This window comes from Macrobrachium nipponense, chromosome 1 (assembly GCF_015104395.2).
Source record: "Macrobrachium nipponense isolate FS-2020 chromosome 1, ASM1510439v2, whole genome shotgun sequence".
In the NCBI taxonomy this organism is placed as follows: Eukaryota; Metazoa; Arthropoda; class Malacostraca; order Decapoda; family Palaemonidae; genus Macrobrachium; species Macrobrachium nipponense.
The window spans coordinates 135,013,182-135,025,637 of NC_087200.1; the positions used below are offsets into that span (position 1 = coordinate 135,013,182).

Below are 12,456 nucleotides of genomic sequence, written 5' to 3' on the forward strand. Positions count from 1 at the left end.
ATGAATTAACATTTCAAATTACGACATTTATCCAGTAACTTAACTGTGCATTCACTCAGGCTTCCAGCAAGATAAATATTTCAATTTCTTAAATCGAAAATGTTGAGTCATCACAGCTTTAATAGTATTTAATACCTTTTGTCAGAAGTGAAAATTTTTGCAGTTTTATAAATGAGTAAAAAGCAGTTTTAGTTTATAAAAGGGTAAAACTACTTTCTAAAATGCAACCAACTGATGTTTTTAAGTTTTGAATTTTGCCCTTTTAAATTTTTCTCCATGTTCAAGTAATGGTATTGATTTTGACCTTAAAACTTCAAGAATTTCTATTGGTGAAAATAAGAGCATTAATATTTACATACGCATCACTTAAGACAGTTTATTGAATTTTCATATACATCACTTTGACCAGTTTATTGGAACGTCCAATGCACGTGTGAGCAATCAAAGTGGAATTCGTAATGTCAGGCGCCATTCCACATTAGTTTGAAAAATACCGAGGCCTCAATGCCACTGACGCTACCTCTTGACTAGCACAAGTATTCTGTTGGCACTGCCTTCAATAACAGTTTCATTATGCTTATCCTATAAATAAAAAAAAGCGTTGGAGAAATTTTGTAAAAGCATTACAGGAAAGTTAATTATATTTTATAAACGAAAAATTAACTGAGGAAGCGTTGGAAAAATATTGTAAGACCATTACAGGAAAGTTAATTATACTGTATAAACTTAGATGAAATGAGAAAGTGTTGCAGATATTTTGCAAGAGCATTACAGGAAAATTATACTGTATAAACTTAAGATGAAATGAGAAAGCATTTGAGAAATTTTGTAAGAGCATTACAGAAAGGTTAATTGTACTGTATAAACTTAGATGGATTAGGAGCTTTGGAAAAAGCGTTGGAGAAATTTTATAAAAGCATTACAGGAAAGTAAATTATAATTGTATAAAATAAGATGAAATGAGAAAGCGTTGAAATTTTGTAAGAGGATTACAGGCAAGTGAATTATAACTATAAACTTTGATGTAGAAAGCGTTGGAAAAAGCGTTAAAGAAATTTTTAAGAGTATAACAGGAAAGTTATACTGTAAAACTTAGCTGGGCTGAGAAAGCGTTGGAGAAATTTTATAAGGGAAAGTTAATTATACTGTATAAACTTAAAGGAACCAAGTTTTTCCCTGAAAATCCAAAAATAAAACTTCATTTAATCGTCCACAAAACTGTCAAACAAAGGTTTTTGATTGCTAGGTAAACAACTCGTGAAAATCTAGTATTAGGTTTCAGACGTTAGTTGATTAATTAAATTCGGGTTTTCAAGCAAAGTATTGTTAAGTTAATTAGAAGGGAGGGAATTTCCATTTCAGCCTACCTCTCGTTAGTAGTTTCATGCAGATCCAAGAGACAAAGAGTAGAACTGTAAAGGCCAAATTGAAAATAAAAAAACCTAAGAGAAACTGGGAAAAAAATTTTTCTCGGTATAATTGAAAGTCATTTCTTCTATACTCCATGCAGATGATTTTGGCCATGCAAGTTTAGGAGAAATTGAACCAAGAAAATGAAAATACAGTAAGCCACTTAATCCAGCTCGCCAAGATGAATGGGGGTGGAGTTCCCTTTTACAATGAAATATACCCTTGAAGTCATGGATATGCTTTATTCATTGGGGAACATAGCCAGAGCATTGCTATTCTTCAAAGACAAGAATCATTAAAACTGATAGACCCAATAGTTTCTAAACAATATTACCTTAAAACAAAAAACAAAAAATAGAGCCTTTAAGGCTTCCATTGGATTGTAAGGCAAGCTTACACTAAGAAAAAAATTAAGTGACAAAACAAGCTTACACTAAGAAAAAATTAAGTGACAAAACTAACCATTTCTTGTACTACACCACTAGTATGAAATAAATAAAACTTTTGTAACTTCAGAGTAGAATTATGGTCTTTCCGAACATCTGAACTTCAGAAAATCCGATTCAAAATTACCCCAAAAAAATTTCACAGTCTTACAAATGAAAGATAACCCTTGAAAGTTCCAAGCAGTGTGAAGATTTGGAACAAACAGAAGCGATTACATATGCTCTAAGTTTAACATCATTCGTATAGAATTAGAAGAAAAAAAAACACCTAGGCCGGCACTCTCTTAAGAAATAGAGGATTTTAAAAAAATCACAAAACCTACAGGAGTAAAGATTGTTTTAATAAAATTAGTATACCTGAAAAAGAATTTCCTCTGATGTGCATATGTAAAATCAACAACCCCAAGTTTTGGTTTAAAATTTCCTTATACCAAAGTACTAGTTCTAGAACAGTTCGACCATGAAAATCGCTGATGAAAAGGACAATGATAAAAGACAGCAATGCTTATAACACTGTTTAGATGCATATTCTTATATGCCATTACCAAACAGTATCAGATTAAACTATGAACCCACTTCAACTATAAAACTATACTTCAAACTTTTCTATACAAAAAAAAACTGCTTTTACTTCAAGCAATAGTACTAGGGAAAAAATTTCATAGACAAGCTCCAACCTACCAAACAACCACTGCTCCAAAGCCAGGGGTTAACCTTACAAGGGAGAAGGGAGGGACATTCGAGTTGAAGCAGATCTGATCACCTTTAATTAGTAAGAGTGAATGTATGATCTATATTACTCATTATTGGCATTCATCTTAAACAGTAAGGTCGAAATCTTATGTTATTAACACTAATAATAATTTGAACTAAAAAAAATAGTTTAAAAACCTTGTTAAATCTATAAATTACTTTGAATATTCTAAAGCTATGCAATACGGCAATATTTGGTTAATCTACTCACTTAACTTAAAAGTTAAGTCCTTAAGTGTCCTTGCTCAAAATTCAGAACTAAAATTAAGTTAATGGGGCACTTAAATTTTATTTTATTCACAAATGAAATAGGAAAAACGTCAATAACATTTTATAAAACCTACAGGGCTCAAAGATTTTGTTGAATAAAAAGAAAAGTCCGTGCAAAAGAATGAGGTGCCTATTCTGAGCAACAAAATCCACGCAAAGTTTAGTTATTCCCATTTCAGAATATGTCGCCATAGCAAGTGAAATAACCCTAAAGCTTTGGCTGAAAACTTAGAAATAGTAGCCGTGGAATAGTTAATTAAAATCATTGACGAGCAGGACAATGAAAATGAAACTTCTCTGCTAGTATATGAATTTCTGTTGAAACTTTTGAACAAACTTCCAAGCTGTAGTAAATTTATATTAACTTAATAACTGAAACTATTAAATTTTGGAAATTTACTTCAAACTTTCAAAAAATTCTGAAAGACACTGAACATCACACAAAGGACAGCAACAAAATCTACAAAATCTCTCCAAGATACAAACAGAAAAAAAGATTAAAATTATTTCACCTTAACACTAAAAGTAGGGTTTACAGCTAGTATTTCATAACAGGCTCAAGTCTACAAAATTAAGAGAAACCCCAAGTAGAGTCAAAACATTGGAGCTCCTCAAAAGTAGCTCAGTTCAGCCAAAAAGTGGCCGAAAACCTCAGTCCCGAGATAATTCGTCTACCTTTGGCATTATTGAAGTAGAACCAATTACCTTTGCGTAGTAATTGTTGGCAAATTTATGAACTGTATATAGTTACTTTACATTGTTATATGTATTACTAATAAGTGTGTAAATTTATGAACAGTAATTTATTACTTTATATTGTTATATGTATTACTAATAGTGTGTAAATTCATGAACAGTAAATTGTTAAATGCATCATTTATATTAATCTTTATCAGTAAGGTTAATATCTTTAAATCAATGGACAACATTTAATTTCCACAATAAAGAGGTCAACGTTACGTTAAGTTTTTAAGTAAAGTTTCAAAACAAACTTAAGTTAAATCTAAAAAATAATTAAGCTACTTAATAATGTAATAAAGTTAATTTTTCACAAACTTTTTTACAAGTTACCGTCCTTATAGTGAAGATTCAGAACTAATAGTGAAGATTCATAACTAAAATTGATCTAAAGAGTTAATAACTGAAAACCCAAATGCTAATTCAACTTCCTTAAAGCACATTGAAGCTCAAGTTAACTTATCTCAAGGCTGAAATTTAAAAATAATTTACTAGTTACGTAGATTCCGGAAATATCAGGTGACTAATTGAAAAGTTAAAATTAAAGACTTCATGGCATCACATCTAAAGACCAGTTAACTACTAAAAAAAATGGTTAGACTAATACCTTTAACACCTGAAAGAGAACATTAGTTTATAGTTTGTTTATAAAAGATATATAACCCTCCCAAACACCTGCCCATAGGTCTGGAGACCTATGGGGCAGGGCATGAGGAGGGCCCTCCACCCCTACAGGGGCACCGCAAAAAAAAAAAAAAAAAAAAAAAAAAAGTAGGTTTGGATACTTGCATACAACGTATTTTACCACATTACTTCCAATAAATAAATTAAAACAAATTTAATAAGTAAATGAAAACAATTAGAGATATAACAGATTACCACTTACTTTGATAAAGCTGAGCAAGGTTCAGGATTTTGAGCGAAGACTCCATTTCTCTAGAGTTTGATACCGAGAAGGAGTTGCTTCATTAAGTACGGTTTCATTTGCATCTGGAAGTAGTTCATGTGATTAAGATATAATTAAAATGAAATTAAGAATGTATAGCCTAGAATATGCTTCTACCCAAATGCCAGTTACAAAGTGGCAATACGGATAAAATAACAAAACCCAAATGCCAGTTACAAAGTTACAATAAATGCTAAAATATTATAGTACAACTCAATTGCCAGTCACAACGTGGCAATAACAAAGAAAATACTAACCTAAGTGGTACTTGAAAGTTCAGATTCTCTGGTTAAATTCTATAATGCTGAAGGGTAGCACGGAAACTATGTGCTAGTATCCCGATCCTGAAATAAACTAAATACGTAGTACAGACAAACATGACCCCTGTAAAAGAATAACTCGCCAATCAACTAAGATTTCTAGGATCTAAAGGGTTTAAATTTTATTCTTAACATTCATATAAAAATTAATCAGTAACTCACGAATGGCAAGGTTACAACAAGCCAAGTATAGGGAAGGTTGTTAGACTTTGCTAGAGTAATTATAGAATCGGCACAAACTTTAAAGCAGAAATCATGTAAAACAAGCGTCACAAGTTCAACCAACCTTAAAGATCAAATCGTTTCTTGGGCGCACAAAAATAAGTACTAAAACATATGAAAACCTGCACTCTCAAACGTTAATGACCGCCTCTCAAAATACTTAACACAGTGACACAACAAACAGAATCAAAACTTAGCATTAACTATGACGAAGATTCTTCATTGGCGAAGTCGGCGTAAGAACCAATGAACAACTGCCTCACATCGCGCCAAAGTTCCTTGTCCACATAACTCTGTGCATACAGTCGACAGTCGACTCTCTTCGGTAACATACGTTACTTCGATATCGTCCTAGAACCACCAGTTCCACGACGCAACGACACAATGTAGCAGGCAGCGATTCCTTAGTGGCGACAGGAAAACTAACGGTACGAGTGGACGAAATGAGGGAGGCTACCTTCTTTTTAAAGTTAGTTGATGTGAAGTCACCACTTACCACCGAAGTCTCCATCGTCAAACAAGGATCATTTAGAAGAGGGACTGATACATCCACTGTTTTTGCTAGCAGAGATTATTGACGTCGGGTATTTGATTATTTATTTCAGTACTTCCCAGTTCGGTGATAAAATGGTTTTAACGCAAAAAAAATAAAAACGATTTAATTACCTAATAAAAGACGGAAAACTCTTACTTGTCAAGTTACAGTTAACTAAAGGAATTATGTTGCACACGCAGATTCATTTGACAGATTCACACGAGCAGAGACTAGAAAAATCGTACGGGAATTCCATATTAGATGTCAAAACCACACCATCGTAACATTCAGAAAATAAGAAACACTATTTATTTTCATTTTTTTAAAGACTTGCTACATGTAGTACTCCTGATATCCAATGGGAATTTACTGTATAATCCGGGGCTTGAATTCAGTCCATTCAACCAAAATTTTAAGTGTATTAATTTTTGTCTCGGATAACTACAAACCATTTAGACCTATTCTTTTGTTGCCCCCCATGTGGTTAACTAAAAACGGAGAAAGTTTTGCTATCCTATGTAGTTCATAAGACTTTATATAAATTCCGTTAATGACAGGAATAAACGGTGCTTTAGGATATCACTTTTCTCAACCATTTAATAAAAAAAATATTTGCTTTGCAATCTAACGAAAAGTAACAACGGCTTAATACTAAAAATCAATGTAAAGCCGGTTACAAAAAATAAGTTTATAAAGTACAATTCATTATTTAATAAAGGTGATATTAAAGAATATTGCAAAATTTTTGATATTTCGTAGAAAATTAGCGTGTCTCTGTATCCATATTAGGAATTCCTAAATCACAAATGCTTAATATGCATGGAACAAGGAATGCGCTGCAGACTTTGAAATCGTCTTTAAAACACAGAGGACTCAAAAAGGGAATATAAACATGGTAGTTCAAGTGGCTTTCATTTCCCTTCATGGAACATTTTCAAACATTACCTTCACCATAGGTTACTTATTCACTCAGTAATAAAACATTGTACTGAAGTAGGACAATTAACAATGATGTTAGCGTTTGTATCCAATTTTATTCATAACTTCCCTGATTTTTTCTCTCATTGGCTCTCTCTCTCTCTCTCTCTCTCTCTCTCTCTCTCTCTCTCTCTCTCTCTCTCTCTCTCTCTCTCAAAATCTTGCGAGTACTCACAGGCAGACCTTAGAGGACTCGATATAATGTTACCTCGTTTCTATAAATTACTTGCGTAACCTCAAGGTATGAACGCAATGCAAAGTTTATCAGATCAAATCATATTCACCGTTCGCTAAAATGGGAGCACGGGAAAATGAAAAATAGATGGAGGGTCATTAAAAAAAAACGAGTGCTGATTTAATTAAACTTAAAATTCATTTAGCTCCAGGTGCGTTTAAATCCACGGATAAGCATCATAAGTGTCTCCAAGGAAACAATTTCGGTGGTCACGGTATGTTTGGAGACATTTCCCCTTTTTGCAAATATCTTGATCTCTTGATATCATAGGTAAAGATTAAATTTATAAGCAAGGAAATATGAAATAAAGCATAACATAGAATAAGTTGGACGAATGAGAAAATAAACTATAGTAGACGAACAAACAGATCTCTCTCTCTCTCTCTCTCTCTCTCTCTCTCTCTCTCTCTCTCTCTCTCTCTCTCTCTCTCTGACAAAATAATTGATTGGAAACAATGACTGAATATTGCTTGAATATCTCCTATTTTTATAGCATTAATCAACTAGTTTAAAATATTTAATTTTGTAACGCTGATAAAATTAATGTAAATCCACAAGTACTGACAAAATAGTTATGGTGGACATATATTAAAATAAAGAAAGCTGAAAGATTTAGAAGAGAGAGAAAAAGAGAGCTCCACGGGCTGCTCTATGAGCAAGATCCTGTGCTGGTATAAGGCCAACTTAATTTCAAACAACCAGGAGAGAGAGCAGCGAAAGAGAAATACCTCTAAATGAAAAACAACCCTAATCATTCTATAATTATAGCCTCAGGGTTTGTCTCAGTGACATTCAAAGGTCTGTCAACACATTAGAGTTCTTGTTCTGTAAAATTGGCAATAGGACATCTTCAAACGCCACGCCAGAGAGGTCTCTTCGAGGTGGTAAAACTGTAGGCATATATCTTTGGTTCCTGGTGGGAATTGAAGGTTCTTTCCTCAACGTCTGTCATGTACATTTAAGCAAATAGAACGCCAAGGGGGGATCCCATGGTGACACCATTTACCTACCGAAAGAGGTCCCGCAACTTGAGAGGAAGGGGGCCTCCTTGGTGCAGATTTGGAGAACACGTCGAAGGGCACCTTAAAGTTTGTCAAGGGACATGACATCCAAATGATAGACTACTTAAAATGATATCAATGGTTTTGTCCACTGGTACGTTCATGAAAAGACACTTTCTATTCCAATAATGCGATGGTAGAGCTCGTAGCCATAATATTAAAAATATTGATAAACTCCTCTGGGGAAACCCCTGTAAGGAGTGATGATCATATTCAGTCTTAGATATTTCATAGGCTGGAGAGTTAATTAGGACAATCATAGGGCCCAACAGGTTGACATCCTTATGGGTCTTAACTGGGCAGTAACAATACCCTGGCCTAAAGTCTCCAATAAACATTGGCAGTTTCATAGCTTTATTATCAGAATTCATCTTCTTAAGGGTAGGTTTACACCCACGCACTTTTGTGTTGCGGGCTGTTACGGCGTAGGAGCGCAAGAAACAGCACGAAAGCGCACCAAAAGCACGCCACGTCGCTGGCGGTGGCTGGCGCCGCCAGGATTTTAAAACTTTCTGATGTGGGTTTGTACCTCCCATGCGGGAGTGTTATGGGGTGCTGTTACAGCGTTGTGCAGTTGCCGTGCGGTGCCCTTATGGCGCCTTCATACACGATTAATAAATGGCGCGCATATGTTGCGGGACTTGCGGCATGCTTGCGGTGTGTTACGGCGTCTCCCTAGGTCGATTGGATAGAAGGTTGCCGCGCATTCTGGGGACGATAAAAGGGGCCGGACAGACCACGGGGACATCATTTGCACACTGACAGCCTGTCGACAATGTATAAATAAATAGAATTTTACTTTTTTAGTAATAAATTATTTTTTTAGTTATTTTCCTAATATTAACTGATTTTGTACATTTTATATCATTCATAATGTTTCTGTAATGAATATAGACACGTTTACACCTACGCACTTTCGTGGTGCGAGCTGTCACGGCGTGGGATCGCAAGAAACCGTTACAAACCGCACTATAAATGCACCAAAGGTGCGCCGCCTCGCTGGCGGTGGCAGGCGATGACAGTTAAAGCCGCACGACGCCGCCTGGATTTTAAATCATTTCAAATTTTTGAGCGGCGTCTGGCGGGTTGATGAAGTCGCATGAGGCAGTATGCGGTGTAGCGCGGCTTCGCAACAAAAGAGGTAAGAACCCGCATGGTTCCATGGCACACCGCACCACACCGCACATGGTGTGATGTGGTGTGAAGTCGTACTACCCACAAGGGAGTGTTACGGCCTGATGTGACGGCACCTTGCGGTGCCCTTACGGCGCCATCATACACGATTCATACATGCCGCGCACATGTTGCGGGGCGTGCAGCGTGTTATGGCGTCTCCGCAGGTGACCCAGCCTCTCTCACCCAGCGACACTTGCCCAGCCACTCTCGCCCTGCGATGCCCTCTCTCGCCCAGCGACGTTCACCCAGGGATGCTGCCCCACGGACGCTGACCCAGGGGCGTTCACCCAGCGACTTTCACCCAGCCTCTCTCGCCCAGCGACGCCCTCTCTTGCCCAGCGACGTTCACCCAGGGACGCTGCCCCACGGATGCTGACCTAGCGGCGTTCACCCAGCCACTCTCACCCAGCGACGTTCACCAACGTGCGCGCACCCAGGGACGCCTGCCCAGTAATGTTCTCTCAGTGATGTTGACCCACGTGTGCTCAACCACGGACACCTACCCAGTGACGTTCTCCCAGCGACATTGACCCACGTGCGCGCTCACCCAGGGACGCCTACCCAGCGACGTTTCCCAGCCACATGACACGATGCTCCTACGGAAGACCACTCCAAACAGTCCCAGAACACCCAGGATAGCCAGGACAGCCAAGATAGCCAGGACATGCAGCCTTCTCAACTCCGCTGAGGCTAGGCACACCGCCATTCTTCCCCAGTGGACGTTCGACACCTCTCAACTTCTCTCCTCGACCTTCCACTTCTTCGATGTCGCCGTTGGTACACAGTCTCTTGGCAGACTTGCGGCCTCCTACCCCTGGGGCCAGTTTTTCGACACTGAAACCTTCTGCTGCAGAGGATCCACCCACCTACGACTTGACCATCTCCCCAGGTGATAAGGAGGACATTGACCCAGAATCACTTGAGTGAATTTGTAAATATTGTAAATAAAAATTTAAATTTTTTCGAATTAATTGTATTTTAGTAATTTTAGTCATAATTAATTATTTTTTTAATGTTTATAATTAATAATTATCCTTTTTGTATAAATATGTTGAAATAGTGTTTTGCATTTACATGTTCCTTATTGATGCTTATTTAATTAGTCTTTTAATGTTTATAATAAATAATTTTTCTTTTTGTAATAAATATGTTGAAATAGTGTCTAGCATTTACATTTTCCTTATTGATTCTTAATTTATATATCATGACAATATATATAAGATATGATTAGGTGAAATGAGATTGAATAAGAAAAAAGTGTAACAGGAAATATAAAATGAAATATATGTGAAATATGAAATGAATAGAACTCTGAAAATAACAGAGAAATATAACATGAAATATGATATATGATCTATGAAATAAATACAATTCATAAAATAACTTAAACTATAAAATGAAATGTAACATGAAATAAATATAGCCATCAAATGATATAATAATATACAAGGTAAGAACAATATCATATTGAGAACATGATCAAATGAACATGAACACATACAAATATGATAATGAAACAGTAATTAACATTGACTGGACATGGTTATTTACAGGGGAACAATGAAAAGTCAGTAAGATACTAAAGACATATTGGCCTCAGTTGATAATATATGATATTTGCAGTTGCAAATGTTATGATATAAACCAAGTCCCAATTTTATTTTCTTATATTCTATGCTCTTCATATTCATTTTCTTACATTCTGTGCTTTTCCTGTTTTTTTTTTCTTACATTCTATGTTTTTCATGTTCATTTTCTTACATTCTATGCTTTTCATGTTCATTTTCATACTGTTTATGCTTTTCATGTTCATTTTCTTACATTTTAAGCTTTTCCTGTTCATTTTCTTACTTCCTATGCTTTTCCTGTTTATTTTCTTACATTTCATTCTTTTCATGTTTGTTTAGTATAAGTAATTTTGTTATGTCCATCATTTGCTTCTCATTTGTCTCATTATTATGAATTATGTTATTATTACTTTCAGTTAATTATTTTCCAACATCATTTTTTATATGTACCAATCATCATTCCAATATTCTTTATTATATAAATATTGTTATTAGTTCTTAGGACAATACAAAAGTACGGGAATATAAGACAATGAAAAATACATCATGATCTTTATTTACAATTATGTACATTGGTTCTTTGGGTCCTCTAGTCGTCAGTAGCTGGTCGTCCTCGAGGAAACACCTTCCGCTCTTGCCACTCCACTGCGCCTGCATCTGATGAGTAGTACTGGGCCAGGTAATCTCTGACGGCATTCGCTCGATGTGTGTAGTTTGGTCCCCCTCTTGCCATGAGTCGTTCTATGAGGTTCAGTGACTCCTCCCTCCAAGTACCTGCTACGACGTTATGGTGTTGGTCCTCATGGTCGACGTCGGTGCCAGCACATGGGTAGCGTTGCAGTGCCAGGTTGTGCATGACACATGTGCACAAAGTTATCCTCTTGCACACCTGTACATCCTGTTGCATCATCGTCCCGAAGACTCGCCATCTCATCTGCAGCAGGCCGAATGCATTTTTCGCCACATGATAAGCGCTAGATAATCTGTAGCTGTATATTCGTTTGGTGGGATCTTGTGATTGGTGGGAGTAGGGCTTCATCATCCATGACTTGAGAGTGAAGGCATCGTCGGCGACTATGTGGAAGGGGATGGGTTCATCGTCATTGGGCAGTTTTCTGTCTTGTGGGAGTCCTGCTCGGTTGTTTGTGATGGCCCTGGCCAGGTTGCACTTCTGCCAGGTTCCTCCATCCCCAGCATCTCCTTCTGCACCAACATTGACGAAGAGGAATCTGTACTTTGCATCGGAGAGGGCCATGAGGACGATGCTGTGGAACTTCTTGTAATTGAAGTACAGTGATCCTCCACCTTTGGGTTTCTTGATCGTGACGTGCTTCCCATCCAGGGCTCCCACACAATTGAAGTAGTTCCACTTTAAGGCGAATCATTTTCCTACGTCGTTCCATTCTTCTGTTATCTTGGGGCACTTCATCACTTCTGGTTTGTATGTGTCGATAATGGCTTGGCAGACTAATGGGATAAACCGGTATATGGAACTCTTGGAGACTATGAAGTTGTATTGGAGGCTTGTATAGTCGTTCCCATTTGCCAGGTGGTGGAGAGTGACCGCCAACTTGAGTTCCACCTCTTGTGCAAGCCGCATTTTTGTGTCCTTCTCCTCGAACAATTCAGGGTAGATGAGTAGAAAGTTCTTGTCTCCTTCACGGTCCTCCTTGTTCAGTTCTTGTAGTAGCTGGTTGTAGTCTCCATGTAGTTGTTGCCATATCAGCCACTCCTGACCCCAAATCCGCCCTGCCCTGCCGTCCTTTCTGTGTAATTGTGCTGGTGGCTGTGGCACTGT

General features: G+C 37.1%; 1 long non-coding RNA gene across 1 annotated transcript; it reads right to left on the bottom strand.

Annotated features, from left to right (window-relative positions):
- Window positions 1–385: 385 nt before the first annotated feature.
- Window positions 386–5,561, bottom strand: LOC135220285 (uncharacterized). Its single transcript, XR_010315636.1, has 4 exons — window positions 5,170–5,561; window positions 4,821–4,947; window positions 4,504–4,607; window positions 386–582 (listed from the first exon to the last, which is right to left on the bottom strand). It is a non-coding gene; the product is annotated as an uncharacterized LOC135220285 (long non-coding RNA).
- Between the last annotated feature and the right edge of the window lie 6,895 nt (window positions 5,562–12,456).